The following is a 19,338-nucleotide window of genomic DNA, read 5'->3' on the forward strand; positions in this document are numbered from 1 at the left end:
GAAATGAGTTGAATGTATAGGTCCATGAGGTTAACAGAATACCAAGATATTTAAATCTAAAGAGATCCACACTAAGAAACATTATAGTAAATCTGTCAAAATTCAGTGATAAAGAATGTTAAAGGGAGATAAGAAAAATAAATGTGTAAAATATAAAGAAACCTTCATTAGGGTATCACCAGAATCTCAACGGAAATCCTACAGGCCAGAAGAGAGTGGAGTGATAAATTTAAAACACTCAAAAACTGCCAGACAAAAATATTGAGCAAAGATACTCTTCAGATATGAGTTAGATATAAAGACTTTCCTAGAAAAACAAAAGATGAAGGAGTTCATCACCACCCGCTCTTTCTTACTAGAAATGTTTAAAGGTGTTCTTGTACTTGAGTAGAAAAAAGAAAGTTTGAAAATCATTGAACAATGTGATAAGTAGAATCAGAAATTTGCCACTCTTTTCTCAATACAGGCTCTTAAAGCACTGATTTATACAGTAAAGGCTAATAAAGAGAAATATTAAAAATAAAGATAACATTAACAGAAAAAAAAAAAAGACTGACTGCAAAGGACCTGATCTGACTAAAAATGGTAACATTCTAGAATGAGAGAGGTCTGATAGAACCTGTACATTAGTTCTGAATATCGTGACTACCCACTAAAACAGAAGTACTAAATAGGCTCAAGTGTCAGATAACATAATAATTAAAATGTACAAGATACACTAAAAAAATCACCTGTTGTGTGTGGAACAAGGATTCACAATTTGAATATGAAAGTCTTAGTTTAAATAGAAGCTACCATTGAGATAAATCAGATATTGGAATTCTGTGACAGAAAATTTAGAGCTGTCACAAAAAGTAATAATAAATAAAACTAAGAATATAAACCAGAAAATCTTAGCAAAAAATTTATAAATAAGAATCAAATAGAAACAATAGAACTCAAAAACACAATAACTCAAGTGCAATACTAAAGCACTCAATAATAGAGTGGAGATGACAGAAAATATAATCAATAAATTGGAGGACAGGTAAATAAAATACAATTAATTTGAACAATAGATGGAGAGTGTATAAAAAGCATAAATATCCAGGATTTTGTGGGATGAGAACAAAAGATCTACTATTGATAACATCAAAATTAAACTACCAAAAATAAATGGAAAGATAAAAATCTTAAAAGTAACCAGACAATAATAAACCATTCCTTACGGGTGAACTTCCAAGTTAATGACAGTGGATTTCTAATCTGAAACCATGGAGTAAAAAAAGAAGTGCCACATTATTCAAGTGTTGAAAGAAAAACACTAATCAATGTGAGCTTTTTATTCACATTTTTTCTGCATCATGGAAAAACTGTTTTCCACCTGTGCATCTTTCTTTACTCTCACATACTTAATTTCTAAACTTCTGGTTACAAATACATAGTTTTTTTTCTATGCTAATTTGTGACAACAATTGGGTGACTTATAATTTAACTAAATTCTAACTAACACTATCTGCTTGGAGATAGTGTCAGATTTCACAGGTTAAGTGTTCTGTTCCATAAGACTGTTTCTTTCCAACTTCAGATGCCAGTTGTAAGATCAATTTGTCTCTTGTGTTCCTGATCAGCTGGTTATAGAAGTTCCAGCGATCCCCTCCTTTGGATTTATTAGTTTGTTAAGAGTGTGTTATTGAACTAAGGGAAGCATGTCTGGTTAGTAATTTAGTAAAAGTTATGATAAAGGACACAGCTGACTAAAAAGTTGAAGAAAAACATAGGAAGAAGTCAGGAAGGAGCCCGAATGCAAGAGATTCTGTGTCTGAGGATGGGGTGCATTACTCCTCAAGTGCAGATTTGTTTCCTGAACTGGAAGTTCTCTGAACCTCATAAATTGGCAATTTTTATGAAGGCGTCATCACATAAGAATGATTTATTATTATCGCTATTTTTAGCTTTTCTCCTTTCTCAAGAGATGGGATGGGGAGCAGGGCTGAAATTCAAAGCTTCTAATTATGACTTGGTCTTTCCAGTGATCAGTATTTGCCCAAGAGACACCAAGGAGTTCACTCAGAGTCACCTAATTAGAAGAAAAGAAACTCCTTGTAAATTACAAGTCCTTTCAGGAGTTCTGTATCAGAAACTTGGGACAAAGACCAATTACTAGAACAAAGCATGCTCTTTATTATGTAGGAAACTGTAAGTTTTAGATTTGTGTCAAGAAACATGGGCAAAGATCAATATATCTTTTCTATTGTCTCACAGTCCTTCAGGAGAAAATGAAATAAAGATTTTCTGAGATGAAGAAATTACAAGAATTACTTAAAGTGGATAAAAGAAGGTTTCCAAACAAAAAGCATAGAAAGGAACAGAACATCAAAAAGGAAAGAAGAAAAGTGAAATTGTTAAATATAAGACTCATATGAATTATTATCCTCTCCAATAATTTCTTAAATCATGTCTGATGATTGAAGAATCATTATTTGGCACTCAATGCATGTAGACAAAACACCACAAAAAATAATATTTTATACATAATTAAATTGCAATAATCAAGTTATGCAAACAACTTGTGCCCAATGTCCAAATGAGTAGATTAAGAAGATGTGGTATATATACAAAATGGGATGCTATATAGCTACAAAAAAAGATGCTATCTTGACATTTGCAATAACATGTATGGAACTAGAGGAGATTATTCTAAATGAAAAAAGTCAGACATTAGATGACATATGATTTCACTGATATGAGGAATATAGAGAAATAAAACAAGAGACCAAGTGGAACCAAATAAACCCTAGAAATCTTACTATAGAATTGAGGTCACCAGAGTGGGATGGTGTGGGAGGGATAAGAAAATGGAGGGGGGCAATGGTTTATTTTGGAAGATTATCGGTGATTTGGTTGTAAGTATGGCCTGTGGAATAGTAACATGCATTTGAGGATATGTGAACCTATGTCCCTATATCATATACAGCATTGTAAACCAACATCACCTCAATAAAAAAATCATAAAATTGATATAGTAAACATAAATATTAGTGGTATGTGATAAACTGCCTATGTATTATAATTTCTAAAACAACCAGTAAATAAACTGTACAAGGTGATAACCTAAAAGAGAACTACACTTAAAACAAGATGAAATTCTAAAAATATTTAAATATACCAAAAGAAGCTAAGAAAAGACATGTGGAGATGCAGGAAGCAGAGGACATAAACAAAAAACAGTAACAAACTTATGTTTTAGTGCATCAATAATTTATTTGATTTATATTAATTGACTCAGAAGGTAGAAATTAGGAGAGTGGATTGAAATGTATTACCTAACACTATGCTATCTATAATGAACTCACTTCAAACATAATGGCATAGGATAATACAAAGTGGAAATATAGAAAATATGTACCACAGTGATGAATAATAAAAAATCAAGATAGCTACAGTATTATAAGAGGATGTAGACTTCAAGGTAAAGAAAACTACTATGGGCAGAGGACCAATTCATCTTGAATTCATCTTACCCAAAGGAATATACAGATTCAGTGCAAGCACTCTCAAAGTTTCAATGTCATTCTTCAAAAAAAAAACAAACATTAACACAGAACAAACATTATACAGAAGCATAACAGACCTCAAATTCAAAACAATACTGACAAAAAAAAGTGAATGAATGAAGGTATTATTGCTCAGACTTCAAAATTATACTGCAGATCTATATGAGTCAAAACAATATGGTAATGAGCTAACAATAGATGCAAATACCAATGGAATAGAATTGAGAGCCCAGAAATAAATTTATATTTGTATGGATACTTAATCTATAACAAAACAGCAAATGTATACATTTGAGAACATAAAGTCCCTTCAACAAATGATGTTGGGAAAACTGGATAGCCAAAGGCAAAAGATGAAAGTACATTCTTTCCAAACTACAATTCTCTTACACAATGTAATTAATTTAACATATAATGTATTAAAGATTTTGATGTAATACTTGAAAAGTATAAAATACATAGAAGAAAACAGGCAAAGCACTCTGCAACATTGGCTATGTATATGTCTTTGAGGATTTCACTGCATCAAGGGAAACAAAAGCAAAAATAAACAAATAGAACTAAATCATGCATCTGAGAAGGGTCTAATATCTAAGATTTATAAAGAACTCATAAAATACAATAACAACCCACCCAAAAGAAGCCATTCAAAAAATAGGCAGGGCCTCCCCGGTGGCGCAGCGTATGAGCGCTGGGTTGTGAAGCTGCCCTCAGCCTCTGCAGCTCTGGTTCGATCCCCGGATGCTGGGCGAGGGTCCCACATGGAGTGCAGACCTCTCCTGCTGCCTGTTCTGTTCCCTGTTCTGGCTCTGGTGAATTCTCTCACCCTCCTGCGCTTCTGACTGTACCCAGTGCTTGTATAAATAAATAGATAAATCCTTAAAAAATAAAAACAAAAAACAAAAAAAAACAAAAAATAGGCAGAAGATCTGTATATCTATATGTCTCCAGAGAAAACATACAGACAGCTAAAAGGCCCATAAAAAAATGCTCATCACCATTTATTATCAGGGAAATACAAACCAAACCACAATGAGGTACTACCTCACACTGGGAAATGTCCAATATTAAAAACACCAGTAACAACAACTTTTGGTGAAGGTCTAGAGAAAAGGAATCCTCATACACTGTCAGTGGGAATGTGGTCAAGTATCTAAGGAAAATAGTATGGATGCATTTTAAACATTTCTTTCTTTCTTTCTTCCTTTCTTTCTTTCGGCACTGGGTACAGTCAGAAGTGCAGGAGGGTGAGAGAATTCACCAGAGCCAGAGCGGGGAACAGAACAGGCAGAATGACGAAATACACTGTTGAGGGGAGCAGCGGGTGCGGCAGGAGAGGTCTGTGTGCCATGTGGGACCCTCACTGGTGGCCGGGGATGGAACCAGCGCTGCAGAGGCTGCGGGCAGCTTCGCAGGCCAGCGCTCAACCGCTGCACCACTGGGGAGGCCCTGGATGCATTTTAAAATATCACAAACATATCTGCCATAGAGTCCAGCAACTCCTTGGAATCTACACAAAGAATGCAAAAACACTAATTTGTAGGAGTATGTAATCGACCATGTTCATTGTAGCATTATTACAATACTGTTATGGAAACAACCTAAGTGCCCAATGATGGATGAGTTGATTAAGAAGATATGTTATATATACACAATAGAACACTACTCAGAAATGGGGGAAAAAAAAACCTTGCCATTTGCAACTACATGAATGTAACTGTATTGAATTATGCTAAGCGAGATAAGCAGAAGGAGAAAGACAAATACCAGATGGTCTTACTCATGTGTGGAATATAGAGAAACAAAACAAAATAAAAAACAAACCCTAGAAATCTTACTTTAAAATGAGCCTTCCTGAAGGGAGGCAGAAGCTGAAGAGCAGAGGGATAGAGGAGACAATAAAATTTGCTGGAGGTTCTTGGTGATGGGTGTATTGTGTAAACATACATCTCAAGAGGTGTGGACTTATACCTCCGAATCATATGCAATGCTGCAAAAGAATAGTACCTCAATAAAAATAAATAAATAAGTAAATTAGAGGAAGGAAAACAATAGCGGGGAAAAAATGAAGCCAAAAACTGATTCTTTGAAATTGAAGTCAATAGAATCAATAAGCTTCTATTAATTGTGACACAGATAAAATTACAGAAGATATTCATAAATATCATTAAAAGTGATATACATTCAATTAGTAAAATATAGATCCTGCAACTAATAAAAGGTTAATAAGGAAATATTAAATAAAATGTTGTTTTCATAAGTTTGGCAACTTAAAGGACATTTGCCAATTTCTTGAAATCACAAACTATCAAACTTTTCCTAAATGACTAGATAACCCAAATTGTCTTAAAGTCTTAAAAATTAAATTTTTAATTAAAAGCCCCTGCTCCCAATTCCCAATTCCAAACAGCTTCACTGGACCATTATACTAAATATTTAAAGAAACAGTAAAATAAATACCATGTAATCTTTTCCAGGGAATGGGAGAAGAGGCAGCACTATCCAATTCTTATTTTGAGGTGACAGTACAAGAAGAAAAGAACATTACAGATCAATTTATCTCATGAATTGAGATGGAAATTATCCCAGCACAGTATTAGCAAAAAAAATTCTGAAGTATGTAAAAAAGTATGGACAATGATGAAGTGGGATTATTTCGTTTATGCAGACTGTTTCAGCATTTGAAACCCATTAATTTAGTTCAGTTTCTGAAAGGCTAATAATAATAACTGTATTAACTAATGCAGGCAAATAGTTTGACAAAATCAATTACCTAACTAACACTCTCTGGAAGTTAGGAATAGGGGAAACTACTTCCCCTTGACAAAGTGAACTTATTAAATGTATAGCTAACTTAATTATTAAAATTTATGGCATACTTAATTATGAAAGGCAAAGTATTTTCCCTCTAAAACTGAGAACAAGGCAAATATGTCCTTTTTAACTACTCTTATTCACTGTAACACTGAAATTCTAGTCATTAGATGCAATATGACAAGAAAAAGAAATACAGGATATATAAATTGGCAAGGGAAAAATGATTGTACCAATATATACTAGAATGATGATTTTCTACAAATAAAACCCCCACATGGTTAACAAAAATATCTCCTTCAACTAATAAGTGAGTTCAGCAAGTTATAGGACACAAGATCAACATATAAAAATCAATCCTATTTCTTTATAGGATCAATGAACACTTGGACACTGAAATAAAAAGTAAAATATTTTCTTACAGTTGCACAAAAAATGAAATATTTAGGGGTAAACCTGATACAACACTTGTAGAAATTATATGCTGAGTACTACAAAATATAAATAATGACCATAAAGAAAATTATAGATACATAACATATAGTAATACCCATGAATTGGAAATAACCAAGATGAAAATGCATACATTGTGCAAAAATGAAAAATGATGTAAAATGTATAAAATAAAAATAAATAAATAAATAAATCTTAAAAAAATAAAGATACAGAATCCATGAGATATCATTTGAAAAAGAGGAATCAAAACTTCTACCTCATGACTTTTGCAAAAATAATTTTACAATGGATTATTGAAGCAAGGAATAAAACAGTAAAATTTAAAAAAAAATGTGTTTTAACTAAGTTAAATATACAGGTTTGACTAAATTCCTATAAAATCCATGAAAGTATAGATAAAAAGATTAATCTACAACTTAAATAGAAAAGCAAACTTAAACTGGAATAGCTAAAACAATTTGGAAAACAAAACTGGGAGAAATCACTCTATGTTGGAATTTACTATATAACCATATTAATTAAGAGAGTGAAGTGCTGTAGAAAAATTGACACTTGGATCAATCCAACAGTTTGGATACCCTAGAACTAGGTCTCTAGTGGATATTTAAGGAAAGTCAAAGGAAATTCAATAGCAGAATGGTAGCCTTTTGAAAATATGTTACTGGGATAATTGAACAACTACAGCTAAAAGTCATAATAATAATAACCTTAAGGTAAATTTCATATTTGTGAAAAATTAATTACATTAATATGTACTACATTAAATATGTAATTATAAATTGGATTTAGATATCAAATTATGGATTTAGATATCAAATTATCTATCTTGCAGAAAAACAATGGGAGAAAATCTCTCAGATTCAGAGTTAGACAAATATTTTTAAACATGATACATAAAGTATGATCTATAGATGGGATTGATTATTAAATTGGACCTCATCAAAATGGAAAATTTTGCTCTGTGACCCTATTAAGAGGATGAAAATACATATTTTAGATTGGATGAAAATATCTGCAAATTATATGTTCAACAAAGGATTAGTATACAGGATATATAAAGAACTCTTAAAACTTAGCTTCCCAAAACAACCCAATTAAAAATGGCAAAAGACATAATAAGTTTACCAGACAGGATATACAAATGAGAGTAAACACATGTGAAATGTTAATGAATAGCAGTACATATTAGGGAAATTAAATTGTAGATCACAATAAAATATCACTATATATTTACCAGAATAAATAATATAGTGACCATACTACTGACTAGGATACATAGAAATTGTATCACTCATACATAGCTGGCAGGCGTGCAAGAGGGTATAGCCATTATAAATTAACAGCTTAGTATCTTAAAAAAAAAAAAACAACTAAATGCTCAATTACTGTATAGCCTATCAATTTTACTCTTGAATATTTAGCTTAGAGAAATGGAATATTATGTTTATCAGAGCATACTTTGAAATACTACTCAGCAACAAAGAAATTAATTATTAACACATGCCATGATTTGGTTGAATTTCCAGGGGATGATGCTGGATGAAAAAATCAGTCCCCCAAAGATTACATATTATGTTTCCATTTGTATAATGCTCTTGAAATGAAAATCTTTTAGGGCCTCTCTGGTGGCGCAGGGGTTAAAGACAGCGCTATCAAGCAATTGGCAGCCACTGCATCACGAGTTCAATCCTGGCCAGCCAGGGAGCTACCCACTTGGTGTGGCAAACCTCTCCTGTCTTGCCTGCTGCTACTCTCAGCAGTGTTTTGTGTCATCTGCCTGCTCTGCTCCCTGCTCTGTCTCTGGTGAATCCTCTCACCCTCCTGCACCTCTGGCCTGTACCCCAGTTTTTGTATAAACAAAAAAAAAGGAAAATGGACAAGTTATTGCCAATGGGTGGGGATATGGGTGAGGATATTGGAAGGGAAGTGAGTATGGCTATAAGAGGGAAGCAAAATGGATAATTGAAATAATGGAACTCCCTTATATCTTGACTATGCTTGTGATCACACTACTTTCCACATCTGGAAAAATTACATAATAGAAACATGCTTGCACACACAGGATACATACAAAAATGGTAAAATATAAATATGGTTCATGGTTAATTTCCTCATTTTGATATTGTACCATGATATGAAGTGTGTAACTATTGGGTTAGACTGAAGGGAAGGTACATGAGGGGTCTATGTATTATTTATTACAATTGTGTATAAATCTATAATGATCACACACACAAAATGAAAAGGTAGATACCATATGTCACATACACAGGCAAGGAAAATATAGCAATTTCCTGAGCCTCATTTAACTTGTCAAAATATTGAGAGATATGTTAGCAAATAGTTTTGGCTTCAGTATTTTGGGGACACTAAAAAAGTGTTAAATTGAATATTTCATTGCTACCAGGCCTTTCAAAAATTTCAGTATTATGCTTTATTTTGTTAATCCATTTGAGAGATTGGGATCTGGCATATTTACCTACATTTTTAAGGCAAAGAAATGCAGGTGCCATGTGGTTAAGGGGCTTTTCCACAGATACATATTGGGTAAAGAGATGACAGGAAAGAGAAACAAATCTCTAGATTGGGGCCCCTTCTTCTAGGCCACACTAACTTCCCCAAGTATCAACCACCCATTATGGCAAAACTTACATCAAATCTTCCCTAAAGCACATTTCCTTGGTTAGCCACAGAACCCACTCCTTGCTTTCTAGAGGTCAATGTCTCAAAAATAACTAGGGAAGTATGTTTTGGCATGATTATGAGGAGCTGTGTACTTCAGATAAAGAGGTTAGATATAATTTGTTTGGCAATATAATAGAAGGTATTTGAACAGAGAAATACTTTAGCAAGACTTTTGTTCTGAAATAAAAAAAAAATGAGATTGGCAGAATTTAGTAATAGAGCTACTATAAAAATCCAGTTGAGAATTAAGAAGAATCTAGCATTTGATTTCTAAGGATAAGAAGAAATGGACAAATCATTGTCAGGTACCTACTTTAGATGTTGTATGAAAAATATTTAAAGCAGTATTGGCCATATGGGACAATTTTAATAGTGACTTTTATAATCTATAAAATCAAAACTGGGCTTACCAATAGAACACAGCAGCAAAGTTTGTTGATACAGTAGTGCTTTAATAACAGAAAAGTAAACCTCTTATTTGATGGAAACTCTGAAAAGAACATAAACAAAAATATAAAAAAAAAATGGTCCTAGCATTTTATCAGAATTCTAACTGACTGAAGAGTTATACTGATAATTGTTAAACCAAGATTGTAGTTCCTTGGCACCAGTAAGACTTCTTTACAAAACAGATCTTCAAATCTCAAGGCCAAGCTGGTCCCTGTTGGACCCTTACCTACTGCTAACATACCCAACAGCCCAAGTCAAATACATTCTGTCACTGATGCACATTGAGTAATTATATATGTGTGTATATATATATTTTAAGGATTTATATATTTATGCATACAAGAACTGGGGTACAGGCCAGAGGTGTGGGGGTGATAGGATTCACTATAGAGAGTGGGGAGCAGAACAGGCAGATTTACTGAAATGCACTGCTGAGGGAAAGCAGGCGAGACAGGAGAGGTCTGCTGTGCCATGTGCTCCCTGGCCACTGGGGATCGAACACATGCTGTTGTGTCTTTAATCCCTGCACCACCAGGGAGGCCCAATTATATATATATATATATATATATATATATATATATATATATATTAAAGAGAACTTTATACAGCAGGAACTGAATCTGTACAACTGTGAAAAGTAGAATTTAGGAAATGAGAGAAATTCATTCTAACACTGCTCTTTAAAAGACCCATGCGTTCAACTTGACGGTCCTCTCTGCAAGGATTAAACATGAGGACAGTAATTCTAAAAATGTGTATTTAGAGGGGTGACAGGTGTTTTCACTACATTAGTTTCTCTTATGTCTAGGTGTATAGAAAAATAAGCTCAGGGGGTTGTTAAATTTCAGTTTGTTTGGTTTCACCCCAATCTTCACCCAGAGATTCTGATGTCAAGTCTGAAATAGGACATAGCAACTTGTGTTTTCATATGTATTGTACTCCAATCCCCCAGACAGCTGGTTATGTATTATAAATGTATTTTAAATATGCTATATATTATATCCTTATGGATGGTAAAGGTCATCTGTAAAAAAGAGCTTGTGAAACACAGGGTAAATATCCATAACATTATCATGCCACGAAAGAAGGAACAGAGACTCAGAAAAGTCAGGTAACTTGCCCAGCCTCATTCAATGAATTGGCTTAATATATATTGATTTAACCATCACCATTTACAGTGCTGTTTAACTTAGACCATGCAAGGCATGGCAGTAGCATTCCAATCTCCTTTATGTTCTCTTTCTTGAAAGCTGGGGTCTGAGCCTGCCAGGCATTTATTTACTGTGGAGTCAATGTGAGCCCAGGAAAGGAGCATTAGGAGACATCTTTATATCCTTTGTTTTTCTATAAATACACTTTCAAGCACATGAAATTGCGGTCTTCAGGATTAGCATACTGTTATGCCCCTACTCTCTCTAGTTGCTTAAATTTAACGAACTGGGTAATGATGGGCTGATAAGAACATACATAGCAGGATCATGTCCTTTCCTTTCTAGACACCCTTACTTTTCTACCACTTCTCTTATTAGATTAAAATAACAAAAGCATTTGTTCGTAGCAAAAACACAGATGTCTCATGGCAAAAAAAAGTAGATAGAATATTACATTTTTCTACAGCCTGTTTCTTATTAAGCCAGACTTGATTGGTTTTAGACCCAAGAGACATAGGCCGGTGCTTATTTCCATGGCTTCCTTAAAGTTATATTCTCCAAGAATCTTTCCTTTTCCTATTTTCTCTAGGAAAAGTAACCAAAAGGAACACATTCTCAACCTTGATGCTATCTCCTAAGAGGTTAGAGGAATCAGTTAACTTTTTCCTGTATTTGGACTGTCAGCTTCAATATTCTCCCTGATATTACTTTATTTTTTTAATCACAATCTCCAAGCAATAGCAAATTTTTATTCATGCACATGATGACTGTGATTTTCTAGATAGAGTTTTGTGCTTTGGAACTTGAATTGCAATGCAATTATCTTTCCTTTTTACCCTTGCTTTCTAGGGAGCTAGCCCTACAAATTTTGATTTTGTAGACTAGTGTGGTCTTTGAATTGCAAATTTTCCTTTGCTTTATATTTTCAGGCTGAAATTTTTACATTGCAAAATGCATTCTTATAGGTTTATAAATAAGCATATATATATATATATATATATATGCCCATATGCATTTAAACATTTATGCTCTTTAATTCAAATATAGAGTTGGATAATAATTTCCAACTTAGTCTATCTTGGAGGCTTGTCTAATTTTAACATTTCATATACACGGAAACATAAATATCTCTTCCAGTCCTTTTCTGTCTATGACTGGTTCATTTATTGTGTCAGTCAATGACAGTTTCATAATTCATACAAGTATATTCTATTGTTAATATTAAATTAAAATTTGAATATAAGACAATATCTTAGACTAATTGTAGAAAAATAATGAATAAGAAGTTGTATGTCACTTCCCAAGCACAGATAATTTCCTTTTCTTTTTAGCTTCTTTTAACCTAATAGTTCTAAATGTTATAACTTGCTAGAAATTTACTACCCTATAAATCTGAACTCTGTAAATTTCGACCAATTGTAAAAACAAAACAAAGCATGTCTGTTCTTGAATTAATTGTGGAAATAATTGAATATAATTATCAAGAACACCTTCAATTTCCCAAATTAAACATATTTTTGAATAGTCTCTCTTTATATTTATGTTGGTTTCCAGAATCTTTCATGATCATAGTTATATAGTCATATGCCCTGAACACCTAATAGGTATCTCCTTTTTAAAGGGTGAATCAGAAAAGGAACAGTTCCCCAGAATGAACTGCAGTCAATAAAGTGTGACAATGATCACCTTTAATCCAAACACTTCATTTAAACATACTTTCATCTTTTCCACATACTGCTGGTCATATAGATTTATGACTCAGTGATTTTATTAAGCACCTTGTCTGGCGCTATCTTCTCTTTGCTAAGGTAAACGGAAACAAAGAATATGAATATGCAGAAAAAGTCTCTATACTTGAAATCAAAGTCTCTTCAGTCAAACTACTAAGTTTATTTTGAATATCTAAAATTGCCTCAGAAATAAAAGATTTCAGTAGCTATAATATGGGGATTTGTCTCAAAAACCTTGTCTTATAGTTCATTTGTTTTTCTCCACTAGCCCTACCCCCACCCACAAACCTCAAGTCTTTTAGTTCCTATAAAGTTGATCTCCATCCTTAAAATTCCATGGTGGGAGCATATTTGAGACTACACATATCAAAAAAAAAAAGTCATCTGGACCTCTCAACACACCAACATAAGAGCATGGAACATAAAAGTTGTGATATTCCATTTGACCTACTTCAGCATAACAAATGAATTCTGTATTTATCTTTTAAGCTAATTGAGCTTCTAGAATGCATAAATTCATTTTTGTTTATCAGATCTGGAAAGTTTTTGTTCATTGTCTCGTCAAATATTCTTTCTGCCATTTTCTCCATCCCTCTGATGCATATTGGTACACTCCATGGTGCTCTATAGACCACTCAGTTTCTGTCAATTTTTTTTTTATTAATAGAGTTTCTCAAGCTGGATAATTTCAATTGACCTATATTTAAGTCTGCAGACTGTTGTCTTCCTGCTCTAACTGGAAATATCTAGTGAATTTGTCATTTCAGTTACTGTATATTTAACTTTAGAAATTTTGTTTTAAAAAATAATTTCTATTTATTAATTTCTATTTTTAATTTTATTCCTCTAGTTTCCTTAACAATTTTTCATAGGTTTCCTTTAGTTCTTTGAGTATATTTAAGATAGCTGATTTAGGAACTCTTATAGTAAATCAGATGCATACGCTTGCTCAGAGACACATAATTACTATTAATTTCTCCTGTGAAAGGGAAAAGCTGATTTCTTGTTTCTCTTCATGCTAGGTAATTTTTGGTTGACAACTAGATACTTTGAATATTGTTTTACAACTGGAAACCATAATATTCATTTTCCTTGGAGTCTATTTTGTTGTTTGCTGTAATGGTAGTTATTTATTTGCTTGGTGAGTTTACTAATATATCTTTTAAAAGGTTTGTACTTATGTTTGGAGACTATTGGGGGGGGGGCAGAGAGAGGAGAGATGAACAAGAGGAGGAGGGGGAGAAGCAGGAGGAGGAAGAGAAGAAAAGAAGAAGCTTCTGATAGTCTTTGTATTCTTTTAGTACTTAACTGTTTGCAGCTCTGCTCAATCTTTCACTTCCTGTTTGCACTTAACCTAGATACCAGCAACCAGCAAGACCTTTGAATATTCTCAGGACCCTTTCTGAATTTGGGCATGTGCAAGCCTTTTCCAAATTCCCCAGCATATACAGGTACTTTTAAATGCACTTATTTCCCAAAGAAAAATTTTCCCCAGTCCCCACTCCACCCCCACATTTTCAGCCTATTGTATAACTCAACTGTAATCTAGCCTTAAGCAAATGTGGGTTGTTTATTTCACAGTGAAAGAAAATCTGCTGCTTTTATGCCCTAAGTTCCAAGTTAAGTCAAACAAAAACAAGCCCTTGTATCACTCCTTCAAGTAGTCCCCAAAAAGATTAGAACAGAGTAACACAATTCTTTGCCAATAATATCTGCTCTGCTTCTTCTGGAACCCCTACAAGGACCCCACATTGTCTTCAAGAACTTCAAGGGAAGGAATTAAGGCCAGGATAAATAAAAATAGCATGAAACTGTCCCATCTTTTAAAATTGTCCTTCTTGAATCAGTATTCACCTGGTTGCTATAAATCTTTGAATGTTTTATAGTTTGGACCAAGTGTATTTCTTTTTTTCAGTTTTGCTTGAATTATCTGTGTTTGTGTGAAGAAAAAGGCTTTTTGTATCTTCCTGCTGTCTCCCATTTTTGCTTATGTTGCTCCCTGACATTCTCGGTCAATTCTGGGGCTACCTTGGATTTCATTTATAGATTCTGACTTAAATGCTTCTTTTGTTCTGGGCAACGTTCACCTTTACTTCATGGAGGTTGGTTAAAGTAGCAATTTTAAATTATTTGTGTGATAAAACCAATTTTTAAGTCATTTCAGATTTTGCATCTGCGGACTCTTCTCTTCAGTGTTCTTGAACTTTTCAATGGTTCTTTGTATCCGGAGCAATTTGAATGTTGTGTTATGATAGTCTAGGTCATGTTAAAATACTTTGGAGGGGCTTTCCTGGTGTCGCAGTGGTTGAGCGCTGGGCTGCGAAGCTGCCTGCAGCCTCTGCAGTGCGGTTCGATGCCCGGCCACCAGGCGAGGGTCCCACATGGCGCGCAGACCTCTCCTGCTGCCCACTGCTCCTCTCAGCAGTATACTTCGTCAATCTGCCTGTTCTGCTCTCTGCCCTGGCAGAGAGGGTGAATTCTCTCACCCTCCCACGCCTCTGACTTTATCCAGTGCTTGTATAAATAAAATAAATAAATCTTTTTTAAAAAAATGAAGCAGGAGACAAGGTCTCTTAAAAAAAAATACTTTGGAGAATGTCAACATATTTTTTCTTTAATGCGTAATCAATCCAGTTAGCTTCAGACCACAAGTCACCTTCTGTTGACTGTGGTTCTAAGGTGATTTTAGTTTTGAAAGCTTTGAAGTGTTGTTTGGAACATGAACTATAGTCTACACTGTAGTTTTGTCCAGATGCTATATAAGCCTCCACTTCAAACGCCCCTTTGAGTTACTGATCACTGAATTCTCCCACATGTATTCATAGGCACATGTTTATAAACCTCCGTTTATTTCCTCTTGTTGATAATTCGCCAATCGCAGTCAGAGAGTCAGATGAAGATAGAAAAAAAAGAAGATTTTTTCCCCCTCTGCCAGATATTCTATTTTTAAAATTTTCTTCCCTTTTGTCTTCATTTTATTTATGACATTATATATTGTGGGTTTTTTTTTATCCCATATGTTACTTCTAGTTTGGTCTTAATATTTGAAGATTTTTTTTTCTTCCATTTTGAAAGCTTTCTAAATTTACCTTTTTCATCTAATTTCTAAGGTTTTCTAAATCTGGTTCATGTTTAGTGTCATGTCGTATTATTTTTCTTATTGTCGTTTAGTTCCTTTTGAAATAGTAGGTTACTATTTTTCTTTCTGGAATGTATGCATGCATTTTATTCTGCTCCTTATTTTTTTCCCTCTTATGTTACCTTTGTACAGAATTTGAGCTCAAACATTTGTACTACTTACTGATATTTTAGAAGACTATTATTCTTACAGCAACTTTAGGTTCACAGCAAGTACTGAGCCAGTTACCAAGAGTTTCTTATACTCTCTACAGTCATGAAACGGAAAGGTTGGCAAACCTGTTCCAATGAATTCTTGGAAGCTCGACATCTGAAGAATGGAATGAGCTGCTACTAGCACCGGTAAGGGACGGCAGGATTCCCGGCAGTGTTCAGGATATCCGAGATTTATTAGAGAGGAAAGAATAGCTCCTATAGGGAAGGAGTCTCCAGTGAGATACCGAGGAATACTTTTTTCAGGATGCCTTTTATTTCTTGTTCTTGATGGGATCCCTCTGAGGCCTGTTATCAGACATCGATTGGGGTCGCCATTGGGGGGAAATCACCTGGTGCTTAGCTTACTATCTGCTTCACTCACGTGCATAAGCTCCCCCAGGAACACCCTCAGCAAAGGGTACATTTGTTGCAAATGATGGACTTATATTGACACATCATTATTACCTAAATTCTTTTTTTTCTTATTTCTTTTTTTTATATAATAAATTTTATTTTTATATTCCCCATACAATTGTAACTCCCCCATTCTGAGCCCAATCCCTCCCCTCCAGCCCCCCACCCCCCAAAAAAGTGTCTCTGGTTCATAGTTTTTTGTTGATTTTGATTTTCACTTTCTTATAGTTATTCATTTTCCTGGTCCCTTATTTAAGTTTTCGAGAGTCCTGCTATGAGTGAGACCATCTGGTATTTTTCTTTTTCTTTCTGGCTTATTTCACTGAACATGATCCCTTCCAGCGCCATCCATGTTGCTGCAAATTGCATGTGTTCATCTTTTTTGAATGCTGAGTAATATTCCATGGTATATATGTACCACATCTTCTTGATCCAGTCATCTATTTTAGGGCATTTGGGCTGTTTCCAAAACTTAGCTATTGTAAATAGAGCTGCTATAAACATAGGGGTGCAGGTGTTCTTTGGACCTAGGAGTGGAATTGCTGGATCATATGGAAGCTCTATGTTTAGTAGGTCCAGAAATCTCCACACAGCTCTCCATAGTGTTTGGACCAGTTTGCACTCCCACCAACAGTGCAGAAGAGTTCCTTTTTCTCCACACCCTCGCCAACATTTGTTGTTGCTAGTTTTATTAATATGTGCCATTCTCACTGGTATAGGATGGTATCTCATGGTAGTTTTAATTTGCAATTCCCTGATTACAAGTGATGTTGAACATTTTTTCATATGCCTGTTGGCCATTGGATTTCCTCTTCGGAGAAGTTTCTTTTTAGCTCTTCTGCCCATTTTTTGACTGGATTATTTTCTTTGTTGTTGCTGAGTCTCATCAGCTCTTTGCAGATTTTTGTGATCAGTCCTTTATCATTAGTGTTGGGTGCAAAAATGTTCTCCAAGTTGGTGGGGTTTCTCTTTGTTTTGGTTATTGTCTCTTTTGCTGTGCAGAAGCTCTTTAATTTGATGTAGTTCCAGTTGTTTATCTTTGCCTTCACTATCACTGCTTTGGGTGATGTGTCTGTAAAGATGTCTTTGATGTGCAAATCCCGTAGTGTTTCGCCTATATTTCCTTCTATGTATTTTATTTTATTTTATTTTTTTTCTTGTTAATTAATTAATTTATTTTTTTAATAAATTTTATTGTTATATTCCCCATACAATTGCAGCCCCCCCATTCTGACCCCAATCCCTCCCCTCCCACCCCCGCCCCCCTAAAAGTGTCTCTGGTTCATAGTTTTTTGTTGATTTTGATTTTCACTTTCTTATAGTTATTCATTTTCCTGGTCCCTTATTTAAGTTTTCTAGATTCCTGCTATGAGTGAGACCATCCGGTATTTTTCTTTTTCTTTTTGGCTTATTTCGCTGAGCATGATCCCTTCCAGCGCCATCCATGTTGCTGCAAATTGCATGTGTTTATCTTTTTTGAATGCTGAGTAATATTCCATGGTATATATGTACCACATCTTCTTGATCCAGTCATCTATTTTTGGGCATTTGGGTTGTTTCCAAAGCTTAGCTATTGTAAACAGTGCTGCTATAAACATAGGGGTGCAGGTGTTCTTTGGAATTGATGTTTCTGTGTCCTTTGGGTAAATACCTAGGAGTGGAATTGCTGGATCATATGGAAGCTCTATGTTTAGTAGGTCCAGAAATCTCCACACAGCTCTCCACAGTGGTTGGACCAGTTTGCACTCCCACCAACAGTGCAGAAGAGTTCCTTTTTCTCCACACCCTCGCCAGCATTTGTTGTTGCTAGTTTTTTTAATATGTGCCATTCTCACTGGTGTAAGATGGTATCTCATGGTAGTTTTGATTTGCATTTCCCTGATGGCAAGTGATGTTGAACATTTTTTCATATGCCTGTTGGCCATTTGCATTTCCTCTTCAGAGAAGTTTCTTTTTAGCTCTTCTGCCCATTTTTTGACTGGATTATTTTCTTTGTTGTTGTTGAGTCTCATCAGCTCTTTGCAGATTTTTGTGATCAGTCCTTTATCATTAGTGTTGGGTGCAAAAATGTTCTCCCAATTGGTGGGGTTTCTCTTTGTTTTTGCTATTGTCTCTTTTGCTGTGCAGAAGCTCTTTAATTTGATGTAGTCCCAGCTGTTTATCTTTGCCTTCACTATCACTGCTTTGGGTGATGTGTCTGTAAAGATGTCTTTGATGTGCAGATCACGTAGTGTTTCGCCTATATTTCCTTCTATATATTTTATGGTTTCAGGTCTTATGTCTAGTTCTTTAATCCATTTTGAGTTGATTTTTGTGTATGGTGTGAGGTAGTGGTCAAGCTTCATTCTTTTGCATGTAGCGACCCAGTTTTCCCAGCACCATTTATTGAACAAACTTTCTTTGCTCCAATGCATAGTCTTTGCTCTTTTGTCAAAGATTAGTTGACCATAAATCTGTGGGTTTATTTCTGGATTTTCTATTCGATTCCATTGGTCTGTATGTCTGTTCTTGTTCCAATACCATGCAGTTTTGATGATTATGGCTTTGTAGTATAGTTTGAAGTCTGGGAGTGTGATGCCTCCATTCCCTTCTTTTTTTTTCAGGAGAGCTTTGACTATTCGGGGTTTTTTGTGATTCCATACGAATTTCATCAATAATTGTTCTATTTCTTTGAAGAATGACATTGAAATTTTCATTGGAATAGCATTGAATCTGTATATTGCTTTTGGAAGGATGGCCATTTTAATAATGTTTATTCTTCCAATCCAT

Source organism: Talpa europaea (assembly GCF_964194135.1).
Source record: "Talpa europaea genome assembly, chromosome: 3".
Lineage (NCBI taxonomy): Eukaryota > Metazoa > Chordata > Mammalia > Eulipotyphla > Talpidae > Talpa > Talpa europaea.